This window comes from Adiantum capillus-veneris, chromosome 16 (genome assembly GCF_014529385.1).
Source record: "Adiantum capillus-veneris isolate H3 chromosome 16, ASM1452938v2, whole genome shotgun sequence".
NCBI lineage: Eukaryota > Viridiplantae > Streptophyta > Polypodiopsida > Polypodiales > Pteridaceae > Adiantum > Adiantum capillus-veneris.
This window is the reverse complement of record NC_140946.1, coordinates 34,037,784-34,056,910: the sequence shown is the minus strand read 5'-3', so window position 1 is coordinate 34,056,910 and position 19,127 is coordinate 34,037,784.

The following is a 19,127-nucleotide window of genomic DNA, read 5'->3' as shown; positions in this document are numbered from 1 at the left end:
CTGGAGGTGGTCTAATGGGTGATCTCGCTGTGTATGTGGACTCAAGCTCAATGCCGATACTAGATGTAGGTGATCTAGGGCTAGGGATAGGTCGATAGGGTAGGCCAAAAATCATCATGTAGGTACTATAATCATCAAAGCCATAATAGGTCCTACTACCCATGGATCTACCAAAATCTACCTGAGGCTCTAGTACAGGCATCTGTGACTCTCTCAAATACATGCGTGGTCATCATCAACATACAAAAAACTATCATGCATACGCCATAATTGGACTGTCACTGGATGGTATCTCCTGTCTGCAACATCCTCTAGGGATGGTACTGGGATCTCATGTCTAGAATAGATATTTTGTACTCGATAGAGTACATCTAAGAAATCTATGAGATGATCAAACCTCGTGGGGTGGGCTCTGGCTCTAAATGACTGAAAAGCATGAGTAGAGTGATCATGAGGCTGAAGACTCACAAAATAGCGATTGGTATATCGATCTCGATAACATAAATGTCACCTAAATCAAGTAAATGCACGCACACACCTAAATCAAGTAAATGCACACACACACACACCTAAATCAAGTAAGTGCACACACACCTAAATCGAGTAAATGCATGCACACACACATCCAATTTAAGTAAGTGCACACACACACCTAAATTAAGTAAATGCACACACCTAAATTAAGTAAGTGCACACACTGTTACTGAGACGTATACGTGTGCGAAACTAAAAATAGGTCATGAAGTGCGTACACGCTCAATTTTGTAAAGAATTTTTTGCAATTAACACTTCAAAGTTACACCCAAAATTAAATTTCTATGCATTTTGCATCCAAATAAGGTCGATTTTTGCTTCTTTTTTTGCTTAATTTTGACTAAAAATTAGCATAATTAGCAATAGAATTAAGCAAAATTAAGCATATACAATTGATTAGAACACTTTGAACTTTGTAATTCAACCAATTTCACATCAATTTGCAATCAATTACAAGCCCAATTAAGTGTACACACACAAGCATAATCAAGCACTAATCGCTAATCAATGCACACACAATCTAGCAAAAATTGGGCAGCATTTTGACGCAATTTTAGCAATGAAAAAACTGATTCATAATCATCATAACAACATCAAGCAATCCAATGCTTTTTATGAACCCAATTGGCACCAATTAAACCATAATTTGCACTAAAAAATGTGCACTTTGTCTACACATAGGCACACTAATTGCACTTAGATTTACACTATTTTTTTGTGAAATTTATCTTTAATCCAACTTGCAAATCAAATCATCAAATGAATGGGTTAATGCACTCACAATAACATAAGCATCGCATCGATTTTCCACTCCAATTGACGCCTACACATATGTGTGTGTACTAGCAACCGCTTAACCGCAATTCACCTACAATCAATCAAGCACAAAATCTCATGTGTAGCATCATTTTTAATCAAATTAAACACATAATAATGATAATCACACTTTAAATCAATGATTTAGCTATGTGTAACACAAAAATCACGTGTGATTAGAGAGTAATTAGAGAGCCTAATTATGAAAACATCCCTAATTACACACTCAAAAATCACTCGATTTCACTCAATTTTTTTGCAATTTCTTATCAAAAGAGTGATGCTTAAGCCTCTAATTAGGCATACACACATATAAATCACTCCAATTGTTAGCAGATTAGTAGAAAACTAGTGAATAATTAGTGAAAAAAGAGAGAAAAACATACAAATTAATCACAATTTCTTAACCAAATCTCACCATAAATCCACAATTCACCATCACCAACACCTAAAGCATAATCTAAACTACTCTAAAACATGATTAATGACTCTTCAACACACTAATGACTCCTCTAGCTTAGGTAATCGATCCCCGGCAACGGCGCCAATGTTGGGGGGTTGTCGCATAGCTCAATCCACCGACATAATTTCAAACCAATGGATTGATAACCCGTCTACTGCATGAAGGCATGGAATCACTTGAAATGCAAGAAGAGGATCCTAATCAAGAGAGTTAAGAAAAAGAGAAAGCTATGGAGAAGGCTAATCACTCAATGCCTACTCTCTAATCTTCTTTAATCTCAACAATCAAGAGGACAATGGGCACACTCTCATCAATCACACACACACATCAATCAAAAGCTCAATGAGCTCACAAATAATGTAAAAGTGAAGATAAATGAGAGAGGGAAACACTAATTAGAGACTAATCAATGCTTAACTACACACCATAAACACAATTGACAAAGAGAAAGAAGAACAAGAGCACTTAGCTTTCCATTGCATGCCATAGAAAGTAGGTGAGCACAAGAGGAAGCTCCAACTCCAAACATCTTCACGTCTATCTTCTCTACAAGCTTTCCATGAAAGCTTAACTCACCTGAGGATCCTAAAAAATGACCTAACTTTCACTTTTATACCTAGGGTATAAAAAATATGTCCGGCCGCCCATGAGATGCATAGAATTGTGTGCATCTCTATAGCTCTTAGGCATCATGGTAACATCAAATATACAAGCTGGAACTCATGTAGAGCCCGTAAATATGTGAAAAGTACATATACAAAATGATGTGTCTGTCAAAAAATGAAGCAACGTATGCTAATACATCATAAACATATGCTAAAAATAGCATAGTTGAAGGTCATCTGCTACTTTGTGTTTACGTTGCCAAACAAATGGCCAGGAGAAAGATTGTTCTACTTGCTCAAGACTAAATCAATCTATGAAAGGCTTTGCTCTTCACAGGGGTGGTTCGAACACCTTAACAAGATCTGGTCCAAAAAGTGGACTGCAAGCAAACGGAGTCAGGTTGTTGGTACACTGGAATGCCAAATGTGAAGAGAGAGCAAAAGTCTTCCTTTGGAGAGTTCTTTTTGGTCTCATTCCCATCAGGGATAAAGCTAGATCTAGAGGTCTAGCGGAGGGTACTTGTGTTAGATGCAAGCACCCAAATGAATCCCTCATGCACCTGTTCTGGGGGTGTTTGTAAATCAAAATCTTTACGGGCACAATGTGCAAGAGGGTTTTTACACAATTTGGAACTCCATTCTTTAGATGCAACCTTGCTAAGTGCTCCAGACACATTAACAATATGGATCTTCTTACGGAAATTTGCATAGTAAGAGCTATTGTATTGAGATCTATATGATGGCAATCCAAAAATATGCTACTTTTGTAGAAGAAGAGTGATCCTCTTGACCCTAATGTTATTCTGGAAACATACTGGTGGAAACTCCTTTGTAAGAGGAACCAAAACTGCAAGCAACTACAAGTAAGGATAGTCCGAGGAGCTTGCCCTTCGATAATTTTTTTTTTTGGGAAACCATGTGCAAAGAATATGCCAAGGCTCTTTGTAACCTTTTGTGATTAATTCAACTCAATCTCAACTGAGGAACTTAAAAAAAAGAACATTTAAATAAAGATAAAGGTAAGGATCAGAAGTTCGTATAAATTGCAAGAATTATCAAGGAGTAGACTTGCTAATTTTGGAATTCTTTAATGTAGCCTTAGTACTAGGGATATACCTATATATCCTTGCCAAATGATCAACCACTACCAAATGGAACCATTCCCACAAGTTGAAGCCACAACTCAGACTTTTGCCTTTTCCTCTTTTGCTTCCCCAAACTGAGGTATCTTGCTTGATTCCCCTCAACGAGACATGCGTACATACCTACTACTAGGGCATAAGTCAAGGTTGAGTAAACGGATTCTAAGAAAACAAAGGGAGGAACTGAAAAAGTTTGTGCTTCAAGGTTTAAGAAACAGAGTAGAACTTAGAAGCAAAAAAAGAGTAGAACTTAGTTCCTTTCTGCCCAAATTAGGGATTTTGGTTTTTTTTTTTTTTTTTTTTGGGGGGGGGGGGGGGGGGGGGGGGGGGGGTAATTCACTTTTGCTAAGCTATCAAATGTGGTCATAGGTACATCAATTTGATTTCTTTTGACAAATCTTCTTTCCCTCCTCAGTGTCTTTCTTAGCTAACTTGTTCCCAAGGGAGATGGAGCGAGAAAAATATAAAAGGGAAATTTTATTAGTAGTTTGCAATCTACATCGTTATAAGGTGTACGAGGGTGGGTGGTGGTGTTAGCTACCTACGAAGTAGGAGGGGAGATATGTCTCTCTCTCTCTCTCTCTCTCTCTCTCTCTCTCTCTCTCTCTCTCTCTCTCTCTCTCAGCTGAAGGCTTGAGCTATGACAAACCAGGAGCAGGTAGAGAGCGAAGAGTAGAGGGAGAGAGGGTGTAATGGCTCTGATTGTAGACACCAAGAGCACTGGAAGGAGGCGGACAATGGCGCACATCAAGGGGGGAAGTGGAGAAGCAAGAGGAGTAGGAGAGAGCTCCATGGAACAGGTGGTGTTGTGTGCGTGTTAACGAGTGAGACAGCTCTTTCTCCCTCTTGCCATTGGTTTGTTTGGGCCCGTGAGGGGTGTTTGTGTAGTGTAAAGGGCAAACACACCAAACCGCGTTCATCAATTGCATCTAAGTATTGAAGGAATCTTTCCTTGAAATTAATTAATGTAGGTGAATTAAGGAGAATCTGGGAGAATTTGGGAAGATGCTCCCAAAGCTTAAGGGGAAAATGAGAGGAGCTCACACGTGGTTGCACAGTTTTTATTCTTGATTTCATTAACTAAAACTAGTAAAAAGGCGCCGCCTTCGGCGGCGGCATGGCCCCTCTTACCCTCAAACCCCTTGCTTCTGTGCCTATTCAGAGAGGGTTTTGGACCACTGGCTGAAGTTATGAGATACCAGGATCAGACTTGGACTATTTTTATTGGAGTTGCGTAGACATAGGGAGAACCTCTCGAGGAGACCAAACAGTGGGAGACACTCATGAAGGGAGATCACTAACTTCTTTAGACTTACATGATCAGGCATCACAATAGACTTCAGAGTCCACATGTGCCAGAGGTGCACTGATTGATAGGGCCATTGAGCTTGGGAGATCCAGATGTCCACAATTGCGAGGGTCATTGAGACATTGTTGGAAGCTACATCAAGGGTCCATACTGATTTCTTTAGACTACATATGCAGCATTCAAATGAGCAGGCATCACAACAGACCTCAATGTCCACATGTAACCAGAGGGAGTGGTACACTGACTAACAGGGACACTAAGCTTGGGAGATCTAGACACCCACAACTGCCAGGGTCATCGAGACATCGGTGGAAGTTGCATCCAGGGCCCAGACTGTTCTGGCACAACATGGGAGACGCCCAGTCAGAGTACTCACTGAGCATTGATGAGCTTTGCCAAAGACCGATGTTGGACACAATAGATAGGCATCTTGATTCCAGCATCAGAGCCTTTCATTTCATCCCATTTCACTTCATTCCATTTCACTTTAGCTCAGTTCAATTCAATTTTTGAGTTTTCGATTTTTAGTCTTTTACACAAACATTGTATCAGATTCACCATTTATAAACTCATTTGTCTCATAGGTCACTTTGGCCTTTTGAAGACATTAATATATCATTTTATCTTTCTCTCTCTATCTCTCTCTCTCTCTCTCTCTCTCTCTCTCTCTCTCTCTCTCTCTCTCTCTCTCTCTCTCTCTCTCTCTCTCTCTCCCCCCCCCCCCCCCCCCCCCCCCCCGCCGCCCCCCATGCCTGGAGGTATTTCCCTCATGTTGGGGTATAGGCGCATGTGCATTGCCCGACCGCCCAAAGTCTGGGCGCCCACTGACTTGTATACCTTACACATAGCATAAGTGTATAGGGGGCTGCTCACTCTTTGAGTCTCCCCACCCACATCGTGTGTGTCTCCTTCTCTCTCTCTCTCACTCTCCGTCTGTGGTGCTCCCCGAGGTATAGGCGCATGTGCCTTGCCCGACCGCCCAGAGTCTGGGCGCCCACTGACTTGTATACCTTATACATAGCATAAGTGTATAGGGGGTTGCTCACTCTTTGAGTCTCCCCACCCACATCGTGTGTGTCTCCTTCTCTCTCTCTCACACTCTCCGTCTGTGGTGCTCCCCGATCCCCTTCAATTGGTATCAGAGCTATGGTGACCGCGGAGAGCACGACGGCTTTGAGAGCTTCGAGGCGATAGCTCGCTCGCTCTCGACGGTGGAGTTCGATCGCGGAGTTTCACGGAGAGCGATTTTAGCTTGAGGAGCATTGTCTTTGGAGCTTAGGATCTTGGTGTGGTCAAGCTTGGTCGAGGAGGCGGTTGTGGCTTCCTTGGTGCGAGGAGATTTTGAGCTCAGTGGAGCTCATTAGAGAAGTGCTCGGCGGAGGAGAGCTTGACATTCGAGTGCTTGGATGCTATTGTGGCAAATCTCTTGTGTTGGAGCTTGCATTGAGAGGACATTGCATCATGCAGAGTGGAGCAGGAGCAGGTTCAAGACTGTGTGCAGCTCGTTTTTGCCATTTTCGGGCTCTAAAATGCAGTTTTTTGCGTAGCTCCGTCATACAGAGTCAGATCTACATGATCCAGGAGTCTAGGTCAGGGTTTTGGCACGCTCCAAACGCGATGGTGATGTCTATTTGCTGAAATTATTCTTTGAATTACAGCAGGTACAGCAGCAGGTTTATTTGTGCACTTTCGGGTCCCAAAAACACTGTTTTTGGTATATCTCACACACACGGAGTATTTTCTGCAGCAACCAGCAAATTCATAGGTGTACTCAGGTTTTTGGATATGCATTTGTCGAGAGAGCCACTCATGCGAGAGTGAGCTATGTTGCCATGGTCTTGGCAGTTTATGTATGCCATATATGGATTTGTGTATTTGTTTGTGGTTGAGATTATTTGAGATTTGGTTCAATTTATAGAAGAAATCTGTTGGATTTTATCCAGGTTCTCGCCATAGCTTCTACGTATCAGTAGGTTGCTCTTTGACAGTTTAGTGGTTGAGTTACTGCCACTTTGACAGGTGATTTTCAGTCATCATTTGGTTGGAGTTTGGAGTCACTTGTGTATGTCCTTGTGTGCCGTATTTCGTATTGCGCATAGCGACAGATCTTGCAAGGTTTTGCGAAATGTTGCTATAGTTATCTGGCAGACATTTGGTCATCAATTGAAAGGTATTTTGGCAGCAATCATCACTCACATGTATGTCATTTGAGGTGCCGTTGAGTGGTACTCCGGCAAGAGCGGGTATGCTCATATGTATGACTTTGTGAGGTGATTCCGGTCGAGTTTATTCCCGGATTGGCCATTGTGGCATATATTATTGTCTCTTTGAGGTTTACTGTTGAGATTTTGCTCCAGTTACAAAGGAGACTCTGCCAAAATTTTGTCAGATATTTATGCGCGATTGAGTCATATTGACTTGTGATTTTGTGCAAGGTTTTGCACGGTTATTGGTGCAACTTTGCATCAGGTTTTGAGCCATATTTGCAGACTTTTGTTGATGCGATTCGAGCCAGTTTAGGGATGATTTGGTTGACATTGCGGGAGATCTATTTTGGAGTGTGTCTCATAGGTTTTACATTGTGTTTCTGGCCATATTGGTAGACAGTTTCCAGGTGTTGTTGGTGAGGTGGTTTTGCTTTCTAGTTTGCTACATTGTGCTCATGGCAGAGACAGGTGATCGATCAGATTGTGACCTCTCACAGATGCGCATGTTTGATGGGTCAAACTTTGCAGCATGGAGAGAGTGTATGCTTGATGCATTGACACAGCGAGGGTTGCATCGACCATTGAGTGGTGATGTAGGTAGACCTTCAAACATGTCTGACGATCAGTGGCAGGAGCTAGAGGAGATGGCACTATCTACACTCTCTTTGCACCTTGTGGAATCTGTATATGCTCTTGTTATGTATGAGGCTACTTCGAGAGCACTTTGGCGCAGATTACATGATATGTATGATAGATATGAGTCATCAAGGACTCGTGTGAGACATGTACATTCACGAATATGCCGACAGGTGACATGTTGGTATTGTGGTCATTCTGGACACGTTAGACGACGTTGTTTTCGTCGTATGCGACATCGTAGGAGACATGGCAGTCTCAGAGATGTATGTAGTGATGCCATGGACTCAGTTGCTTTGATAGTTCAGGCACATGTAGTGTCGGAGTATACTAGTGACGGGGATGTCACTTTTACCTCGAGCTATGCACGAGATGCTACACATGTGGATAGTGCACTCCCTTCGCAGTGGTTGCTAGATGCAGATGCTATGTTTCATGTCACGCCACATCGTGCATGGTTTTGTAGCTATTCTAGCGGGATGCTTGGCAGTGTACGTTTGACCGATGGATCGGTGCATGCGATAGCAGGTGCAGGAGATGTGAGACTGTCATTACCGAGTGGTGCATCTTACTTGTTACGACATGTGCGCTATGTACCAGATTTGACAGTGAGTTTGATCTCGATTGGTCAGCTTAGAGATTGTGGATGTCAAATTTCGCTACGAGAGCGAGATTTTGTGATGCATTTGGGTTCGCTGGTGATTGGGAGAGGTGCCAGGAGTGGTACAGGTTACCCATTGCATGTGGATCACGGGAGAGACGGTGTTGTCTCTGTGATCATGCAGCCAGGTAGAGAGCGAGAGAGCAGGCGAGTCTCTTTTGCTTGTGGGTTGCAGGGTACTTTGCATGGAGTGCAGAGTAGTGAGCTCGTTGTGCACACAGTTAGGGCACAACTTGAGCAGTCACACAGAGAGGTGACAGTGTCAGACATGCATGCTTTGCTAGTGACTGAGCAAAGCAGAGAGTCAGTTGTGCGAGATACTTCTATGCAGGATAGACAGGTAGAGCGGTCTTGCTCTAGTGAGCCACGACAAGAGGATGTTGTGCAAGAGTCTATGCATATGGAGTTAGAGCATGAGAGCTCTAGTGAGTCACAGCAGATTGAGTGGTCATGTTTGCAGTGGATGATTGCAGAGGAGGCTGAGATGTCAGCGATTATGCAGTCATTCCTTTCTATGCTCGACAGTGAGCATGGGGATATAGTTGTGCAGGATATGTCTTCCAGCAGACACCTAGAGCAGCTGGTTTGCTCTGAGGTTGCACGACAGGTTGATGCCTCTTTTGTGGACAGTCAGGAGATGCATGTGGCTGACACGCCTTGTAAGTCAGAGATGCCTATTGCCAGGGATATATATGTTGATGCATGCTCCGTAGAGCTAGCAGGGCCCGCTAGCATTGCATCGGCATTCGGTGGTCTCATGTATGAGATGCTGATCTTGAGACTAGATATCGTAGCTGCAGTGGGAGCATTTGCAGTTGGGGTTGTCAGTCATCTGTTGAATGATGATGGCATAGTGCACGAGGGAGATATGCAGGTATTGCGTACATACTTGCAGTACGTGTGCGGTACGTCTGGTGGTGTATGGACTTACACTGGAGCAGGACAGTCGGATGCACACGATCACAGCCAGCCAGTGGGAATCGGTTGAGAGCGGTTTTCTCTCGCCTTTTGTAGTCTTTAGACTGATTCTCTTGCTTAAAGGCACAGTCGCCTTTAAGTGGGAGGTTGTTGGGGTATAGGCGCATGTGCCTTGCTCGACCTCCCAGAGTCTGGGCGCCCACTGACTTGTATACCTTATACATAGCATAAGTGTATAGGGGGCTGCTCACTCTTTGAGTCTCCCCACCCACATCGTGGGTGTCTCCCTCTCTCTCTCTCTCACTCTCCGTTTGTGGTGCTCCCCGAGGTATAGGCGCATGTGCCTTGCCCAACCGCCCAGAGTCTGGGCGCCCACTGACTTGTATACCTTATACATAGCATAAGTGTATAGGGGGCTACTCACTCTTTGAGTCTCCCCACCCACAACGTGTGTGTCTCCTTCTCTCTCACTCTCACTCTCCGTCTGTGGTGCTCCCCGATCCCCTTCACCTCACGCTTGGAGCCTCTTACCTATTCAACCATATGGACTACTTGACTCAAGAGCCATCACCAAGGCTACCATGGCCAATTATTTTATAATAAAGCGGTCCACCTCAACCTCTAGACTACGTAACTCGAGAGCCAACACCAAGGCCTTGGCCCATTTTTTATAATAAAGCAGGCCGCCTCAAGCCTTTCATGTGTGAAGAGTGTTAAGTTGCATGAGCCTGGGGTAGTGTATATAAGTGGGCATACCTTGGGCCATGGTAGTCGGTGTGGGGTTGGACAACAATGCTGCAAGTTGTAGACTGCAACCTTTGGAATCTCAGGGAGCCACACTCCGACTATTGATTGCTCTGCCATATGATGAGGTTGTATGGAATCCTCTCTCTCTCTCTCTCTCTCTCTCTCTCTCTCTCTCTATATATATATATATATATATACACACACACACACACCTCTCTCTCATGGAGAATTCGTCTTACCCGTTCGGTGAAAAAAAGACCTCCACATCTGCAAGACCCACCACGCCCTTGGACTCAACGAATCGACTTGTGAACTTGCTACCACAATGAAGCCCCCCCACCCCTCATCACATTCAGCGAAGGTTCACTGTGTTCACATGGCGGGAAGTATTCTGCAATGGTTGGGGGCTCCATGGTTGTTGTCTCCTCTGAGCTTCGAAGGTCAACAATACATCATCTCTACCCCCTGCACGAATGGTCATGGTCATGTGTCCAAAGCAACAACCGATCTGAGCATGTTCATGGTGCCAACGATCGCACCACGAACGCCTCATTTGCATGTTACATCTCTTCATCTCTCTCTCTATATATATTTATTTATATACACACACACACACTAACTCTGGTACAATGTGGGCAATTTCTGTGCGACAGGGGGTCATGAATCATGATCCATATACCCCAGTGTCAGAATCGCTTGAAACTTGTCTCTCACAAATCCTTGATAGATGTTAAGTGAAGTTTAGATGGTTTGATTCCCTTCAGGTCTCCTAAAAATCACTTTGTCAGCCTGTTTTGTGGTTTTTGGTCTTGATTGTCTCTGATCTTGTTTGAGCCTCTTTTTAATGTTGTTTGCTATCCTTGTTTTTGGATAAAATGTTGTTGTTGGTCTTTGCTACACTTTTGTAAAGCCACAATTTCAAAAACTAGCAGGGGGCCATGGGTCGCGATCCATGGGTCGCGATCCATGTTCCACCATGTCTGAACTCCAAACATGGCTAGATTTTTACTTGAAGTCTATGGAGTCCACCTATCCCCTTATTTTTGGATTTAAAACCCTTTCACCTTGCCAAAAGCAAAATTTTGTGTCTACTTACAGTTTTTGATTTACAGCTTGTATTCTGATGTTTTGGTCAACTTTTTGTTGTTTTTCCTATGATGATCTTCACAAAAGTTGTTCCAAATGGTATCAGCTTCTTACTGCCCAAATCTTAGCCTTGGATGCTTCAGGGGGTCATTGATCGTGATCCATGTTCCACCTCATTTGGTCATGGAATTTGATCAGATAGACTCTATAGAAGTCAAATCTTCACTTATTTTTTAGTTTGGACATCAAAAACGGCGCCACCTTCGGCGGCGGCATGGCCCCTCTTACTTTCAAACCCCTTGTACCACTGCCTATTTAGAGAGGGTTTTGGACCACTGACCGAAGTTACATTATTTTGTAATTTGGTGACTTCATTGTCACACATCATAGCCTCTTTTTCCTCCCCTACTCTTGCCCCTACGTTACTCTTTATTTGTTTCTCCTTCTCTTCCACAATTGCTTCCTTAACAGGGACATGGTTGCCATGCCCTACACTAGTATCTTGCATTTTAGGATTGATATTCCGTTTAACCTTCATGGGGAAATCCTTGGCAAAGTACCCAAATTTGTTACACTCAAAGCACGCCCCAAAGTACGTCCTAAAATTGAGCGGAATGGTAATAAGCCCAACTCCAACATTGTTCACCATGCTCTTTTGGTGGTGACTTAGAAATATTCCAATGTGTACAAAATCAATTAGAGGATCTTCCAAGTGCCCTCTTGTTAGGAACAAAAAAGGGGGTGCCCAGCTAACTGGCAAGCAATTTGATGTTATCCTAGATCCAGCTAGGCAAACCTGCAAACTCGACCCAGACAGGATGAATCCCTTGGAGGGATTTTGTTGATTCAAATACTAGTTCACATGGAACCACACACATAAGGGTCTTGTTAAATATTAGGGGGTCTTTATTCAAGATCTTTGAAGTGTCAGAGCCCTCCTTGAATCTAATTGAGTAGAAGCCCTTGGCTAGGTAAGTGGTGTTTTCAATCCCCCCCCCCGTCTAAGAATTTATGGTCCTTGAATCCATTAGATCAGCTCGTATCTATTTGGGACTCTCCCACTAAAGCCAAACATGAGTGTAAGCTTATCTTGTGTGGCTAGATACTTTTTATCAAGTGCTTTTTAGTTGGGAATCTTACGTGCTTAAGGATTAATACTGGTGGAGATTATGTCTCTAATGAATTTCAAGTTTCTATGATACACATGGAATTCATAGAGATTTTACTAATCATGCATCTGCCCAGAATGAAGTTATTGAGAGAATGAAGTTATTGAGAGAATGAAGTTATTGAGAGAATGAATCTCATGATTCAAGAGAGAAATCATTGCATGTTGTCTCATGCTAAGTTGTCAAAAAGTTTTTGGGAGCTCTTAACACTGCATTTCACTTTATCAATAAACCAAAAAGACATTTGATGGTGCCATTCTAGAGGATACTTGGATTTGATTGTGAGGCATTTGTGAATGTACCCAATTATTTAGATCCAAAATTCTAGAAAGTGCAGTTTCATTAGCTACAAACAAAGTGATGAGGTAGGTTATCGCTTGGGGGATACACTTTCTCATTATCCGTAGTAGATGTGATATTCAATGCAAAGAAAAATACACAAAACTCTTCCCAAAGAGGTTGAGGTGAGGAATTTTTTTTTCCAAGATGTAATGCCACTTATTCATTATTAAAGAAAAGAGGCCCTCCATGTGCCACAAGGTGAGCAAAGTGTGTATAGTGATGCTCCTAGTAGCTTTGACCATACATACAATAGTGGCACTAGATTGAGTTGTATTGAAGTGTTAGTGGAGCAGTTGATTCTTCGTCAATGGCTCATTACAGCAAACGTGCCGAGAACTACCTATCAAAGCCCAAGCCCAACATCATGTCATCTTGCTCTTGCTGCCCTTACACCCACCCTGCATGTGGCTTGCACTGCTCAGCAACCTCGACATCCACTTGCTGCACCTAATCGGCATCTGCTCATAGATTTGAAGGCATGCGCCACTATTAGCAACATTAATCTTGGTAATCACTTGTGTTTCCTCATCATCACCTACAATATTGTATAATTTGTTGTCGACAAGTTTTGATCCCATTGGCTATTTCTCCTGTTGGCCTCACCATCAAGCTCAAGGTCCATTTCGCATTTGAATCAGCCTGTTAGATGCTTCATTCCTATCTGTGCTGTCTTGAAAATGGTATGCCATCACACATAGGTTGTGTGCATCTTGCTATCAAAGGCTATACTTGTGAGTAAGCTTGCCCTCATGTCGTTGGTGCATCCCTATCTCTTGCTACCGGATGATTTAGAGATGCATCTTCTATCAAAGTTGCGGCCTTTGTGGTTTCCTTCTATCTACCCTCCGCTTCGTAGCTTGAGAAAACTTCTTTAACTTCAAGTTAAAGTTATACAAAGAGCTCATTCCCACCACATCTAACAAGCACAACCACACCTAGTCCCTACTCCCCATATGCCGTTGCTCACTCCAAGTGCTAATCACCAATATTCTCCACTCATCTCATTGTTACAACCGTAGTGTCATCCTTTGGCAATTTCCTCGCAAGCTCAAAACCCTGCTCTCACACATGGATTTACAGTGCCAGATTACAACAAGGGTATCCTTTGAGCTATCAGACATTTGTGTGCATTTTGTATGCGCTCTTACCTGATATCTCTTATAAAATCCGACAGATTAGAACTTTCATACACCATAGACCACAAGGAACTCAAAGCACCATGTGTGATCTTGCAAATCTCTACATTTGTAATGTATGTATAAATCCACATTTTTGTGTTTATGTTCACTATAAAAGGACTAGACAATGTCATTGTTACATCGGTGAGACCTTCCTCGAGGTAAAAACCCATATGCACCATCTATGATGTTTATGAAATGCCCCTCAAGGAATTAGTCACCTATGACACGCCACAAATGTCTAGTCGAGCACAAGCAACCAAACAACAACGAACAACAATAACGACGACAACAATCAACATCACGACTAACAACATTTGCACCTGTGTGGGGGAGAAGATCCTCCAACCACAAGATAATTATGTGACTATATGAATGCACTCAGCTTGTGTATTCCTCATACCCTCATTTGTGTTGTAGGGGAGGATTTGTCTGATCCCACATTGTGTTTGAGGGGATTTTGTGTTCCATACCTTACTTTGTTCCAGGGGAGGTTTGTGTGCTTACACACTAGGTGTCAAGGGGACAAAATTATGTACTTACCCCCTAGTGTGTTTTGAAGGGAGAATTTTGTGTGTGAGTGCTACAATACAAAACCCACAAGGGGAGGGTTTTTGGGGTTGTGGATTTTGTCGCACCTCACGCATAGGAAAGCCCCTAGTATAGAAGTCATGTGGAGAATGTGTGTGCCTTTATGAAGACAAAAAATGTGTAGAGGCAAGAAAATTGTATGTCTGTTATAGCATGTGCAATAGGCAAGGTGCATGTGTCAAGCTAGCATATAAGAAGCTCTTTGTTATCCCTTTTATGTGTAATAATCAAGTTATTTTGCATCTAGTCGATTGTACAATTTTCTCTCTCTCTCAAGCTCTACACTAACATATCCAAGCATGTCATTACCATGAATGGCACACTAATCTACACTCCTTAACTCTACCTCGATCAAGATTCCCATAAAGCATGTTCTATTTTAATAATTATAGTTGCATCAAGAAATTCTTTCTATAATTACATGCTTGGTGGCCAAGCAACTTGGGAAAAAATGTTTCACCCTTGATGCTACCCCCTGACCCTTGCATCTTGCATGGTGGCCACACACACACACACACACACACACACACACACACACACACACAGCATTTCACTCAGATAATTATTGAGATTTTTAGAGGGGAATTGCCAATGACAGAAGGACATACAACTACCTAGTGGTTGAGGCCGTATGTGTGGATGTGATGTTGCAGTGCATGCCAGAGAGAGATTGGATGGTGGGGCATGTGTCAATAAGTAGGTGTGGACATGTGTAGATTCTATTTTGGTAGTTGTTGGTGTGCTCAGTGTGTGTGGAGATGAAAGTACATGCAAGAGCTGCCATGCACTGGTGGTAGCTACATTTACTATTGCCCCTATTGCCCATGTGTGGCTCAATTTGGCCATGGTATTTGCATGGTGGGAGTTGGTTATTGCCCACTAGCTACTGCTATTGATGCATGTTGTAGTAATCCAAGTGTACATGTCGTCGTTGCATGGTATTGTTGTTCTCATTGCAGTTTTTGTCACTATTGAATGACAATCGTGGTTGTTTTGGGCCTTGTCAGTATGTCGATATGTGGTGGTCATCTAATCAGTCATGTGTGCACCTCTGTCAATTTGTACTGAGACAAATCTCAAGCTCAACAATCTGACAGAGGAGATAATTTATATGGATTCTTTTTTTTGTGCTCTCTTGGGATTGTTTCCCATAGCCAAAGAGAAAAAAAATTCATCTCTCCTTTCCCTTCTTTGTCATACCCTTCTTAAAAGCTTTTGATGAACCTAATTTTTAGAGTTTCCTTACATTCATGTCATCCCCATCTCCACAGCTTCCACATTGCTTGTCTCTTTTTACTTAGCCTCATATTCATTCATGTACCTTTTGGTGGATCTTGGATTTTCCCTTCGTTGATTGTGAAGTTGTCTTTGGGTGGGTTTCTCTACTTCTCCTTGCTCAACAGCTCCCACTTCTTCTTGGTGCTTCTTTCTTCCGACTTTGAAATTCTTCTTCTTGAAACTCAAAATATTCCTACATCATTAAATTTTCTCTAATTCTTCTTCTTTTTGTCTCTTGAATTCCAATCATTCATCTCCATTACAGAATCTAATACATGCCTATATACATCCTCTAAGTCTACACTCTATCCTATTGTAATGGATCAAAGCTTTGAAATAAGGATCATGTTGGGATTACTAGTCAAATTCTATCTTCTTTTTCTTCATGCCTGAGAATGGTCTCATGTGGCTCATGTGGCTCATTTGTCTCTTTTTGCAAATTCCTCACCATTTTACTAATATTGAGCTCAAACTAAACAGAAAATTTTAAATTCTTCGTATCACGTAGTGTGTGAGTATAATACACTTTTGAAAGCACCATAGTTGCTCAAAGTTGGGTTCATAAATTTTGAAGTTGAAGATGCTATTTCAGCTTGTGCAGAGCTTAAGGAGTGAATTTTTTTTGGTAGATTTGGGTTACAAAGCACGGAGGCATTTACACACCTCGCAACAATCTCTTGAGAGATGCAATTTTCCAAGCACACACTCGCTTGAAGGATTTGACATACAAATTGTCTTCGGAATCATCTACTTGGCATGCATTTTTGTTCAATGACATAGACATAATGGCTCTCTTCTCTGAGGTTCCAAAGATTTTTGCCAACCATTCCTTGATGTATGGTTGTGGTTTCTAAGAGACTTTGTTATCTAATCTTTCAGTGTAGCCTCATTGCAAGACATGTTGCCATTGATTCAATGCTTAGGTTTATGGTCATTGGTGGTAGTTTGCATATAGTTTTGGTGCTTGTTTATGTGCAAACATTTCGTCAATGTATGTTGAGTGCGGATTTCCATTGTATATGGCATTGTGGAGCCATTTTTGGCATTTCTACTCATTGGCACTGAGTAGTGTTTATCAATTCATGGTATTGAGTCCCTTTTTAGAGATTTTTCTGGTCAAGGTTTACTCCCACATTGCCATACTTTTGGTTTATGGTATTGAGTCCTTTTTCAAAGATTGCTATGGTTGAGGTTTACTCTCACATACTTTTGGTTGATAGATTTTGATCATTTTGTAGTGGTCAAGATCATCTCCCATTTTGGAATCTTGGATGCAATTTTATGGTTGAGATTTAAGTTGAGTTTATGCTCCTCATGTAGGGGACACTCTGTCCATTTTTCCCAGATTCTCATTATGCTTTGTTCATATCTGCAATTTACTCCAATGGTGGCTCTACAAGCTACTTGCAGTTGTTAGATTGTGTTGGTAGTTTTGTAGCATGCATATTGAGCATCCCATTTTCTCTCTACTTATGCATATGGTTATGTGTTTTATTCTCTTTTGAGAGTTGGTTATCCTCGGATTGTCTATGTGTGGTTTAGCAGAGTGTTTTGGACACTACTTCTGTACATCACTTGGTACACCTACATTGAGCTACAGGTTTCATATGTGAGCATTGGATTGATAAATTGATCATGGTTTTGGTTGTGTAGTAGTGGTCGAGTGATATCCCACTTTGCTGCCATTTTGGCATGGTTTATGGTTGATATTTGGCACAGTTTACAAGGGAGACTCTTCTAGTTTTCTCCCAGGATTTCTCGCCATACTTTTGGCTTCATCGCCATACAGCTTTGTTGCATATGCGCTATTCATTGATATAACATCCATCATGTGTGATAGTTTACAGTCATCAGATTTGACAATGATGACAATGCTAGAGACAGCAATCTTGTAGTTGTCGATACATGAGATGTTGGCATTGTGGTTGTTACCATATACATGTGGTAGTGATGTGTGTGAACACACTAGGACTGCCGGGGCATTTTTTCCCTCTTTAGGAGGTTTTTTCCCCCGTGCATTGTATATACGCCCATCACTCTAGGGCTATCTATCTTTCCATTGCACACTAAGTAACACACTCTCTATTGTGTGCCTTGAGCTTCCTTCGTCTTCTCCAAGCTGTGTGTGTTTCTCTGCAACCCTAATTCCAACAATTGGTATCAGAGCAGGTCACGTCCTCCCGGGCTTAGTCGCCAGCTGCTCCAGCACACGTCTGCTCACTTTCTCCGATTTCAGTGAGCTTTGGCGAGCGTTCACAGGTCGACAAATATTTTGGGAGAGCTCGATGAGCATGGTCTGCTCAGAATTTTGATTTGGGCTCATTTCGGCCTCCGTTTCCACTACGAGCAGTACTGCACAGGCTATTTCGTCATTTTGTGCAGATTTTCTGTCAGTGCCGTTTTCTGCATAACAGGTACCTTATAGTCTTCTACGGTTTGTGCTATATAGCACAAGTTGTTCCCGCTCCATTTCTCCTATTTTCGGGCAGTTTTCACATCAGGTGCAGCATTTACCATGGCTGACAACAACAACACAGATGTGTTCAAGATGTTTGCTGCTGAGGACAGGTTGGATGGGGACAACTACCCTATGTGGGCTTATATGATGCAACATGTTCTTGTGTCAAAAGGTGTCTGGAACATTGTGCAGGGCATTGATGTACGTCCTGGTTCTGAGGATGTAGGCGATGTTGAGGATGTTGCAGGTCTTGCTGCAAGGATTGCAGCTGTTAGAGTTGTTTTGCCTACGGCAGAACAAGCTCGTTGGGATGTTAAGGATGCGCAGGCTCATGCATTGATTGCGTTGTCTGTAAAGCGCACCATTATTCCTCACATCCGTTCAGCAAAATCTGCAAAACAGGCTTGGGATATTCCAGCAGGTCTTTATGCAAGCCGCAATGAGGCTAAAATTGCTTTGCTGCGTAAAGAGCTGGAGTCGAAGATTATGCATGAGGAAGATGATATGGACACTTTCCTTGCTAGTGTCAAGGATATCAATGAGCAACTCATTTCTGCAGGTGAAGTCATTTCGGACAGTTCCCTTGTGCAGACAGTTCTTGATGCCTTACCAGATTCCTACCAGACTTTTGCTAGTACTTGGAGACTGATGACCCAAGGAAATCCTGAAGTTGTCAAGTTTGATGCATTATGCACATTGCTGTTGCAAGTCACTTTCTAGAAAAAATAGGACTAGGCAGCATGCAGTTGAATAGGCTTTTATTGCTTCTCAAAGAAAGGGTGGTAACAGTAATGCAGCCACTTCTTATGGTTCTGCTGCCAGTGGCAAAAATTCTGTTCCTAATGCCTCTAGTGGCAGCACTTCGTCTGGCAATTCTGGTGATAAGGGCAAAAAGAAGATGCGTTGCCATTATTGTAAAGCCAATGATCACTTGATCAAGTCGTGTCCTAAGTTGAAGGCCAAAGAGGCTAAGAAGAAAGAGGGTGG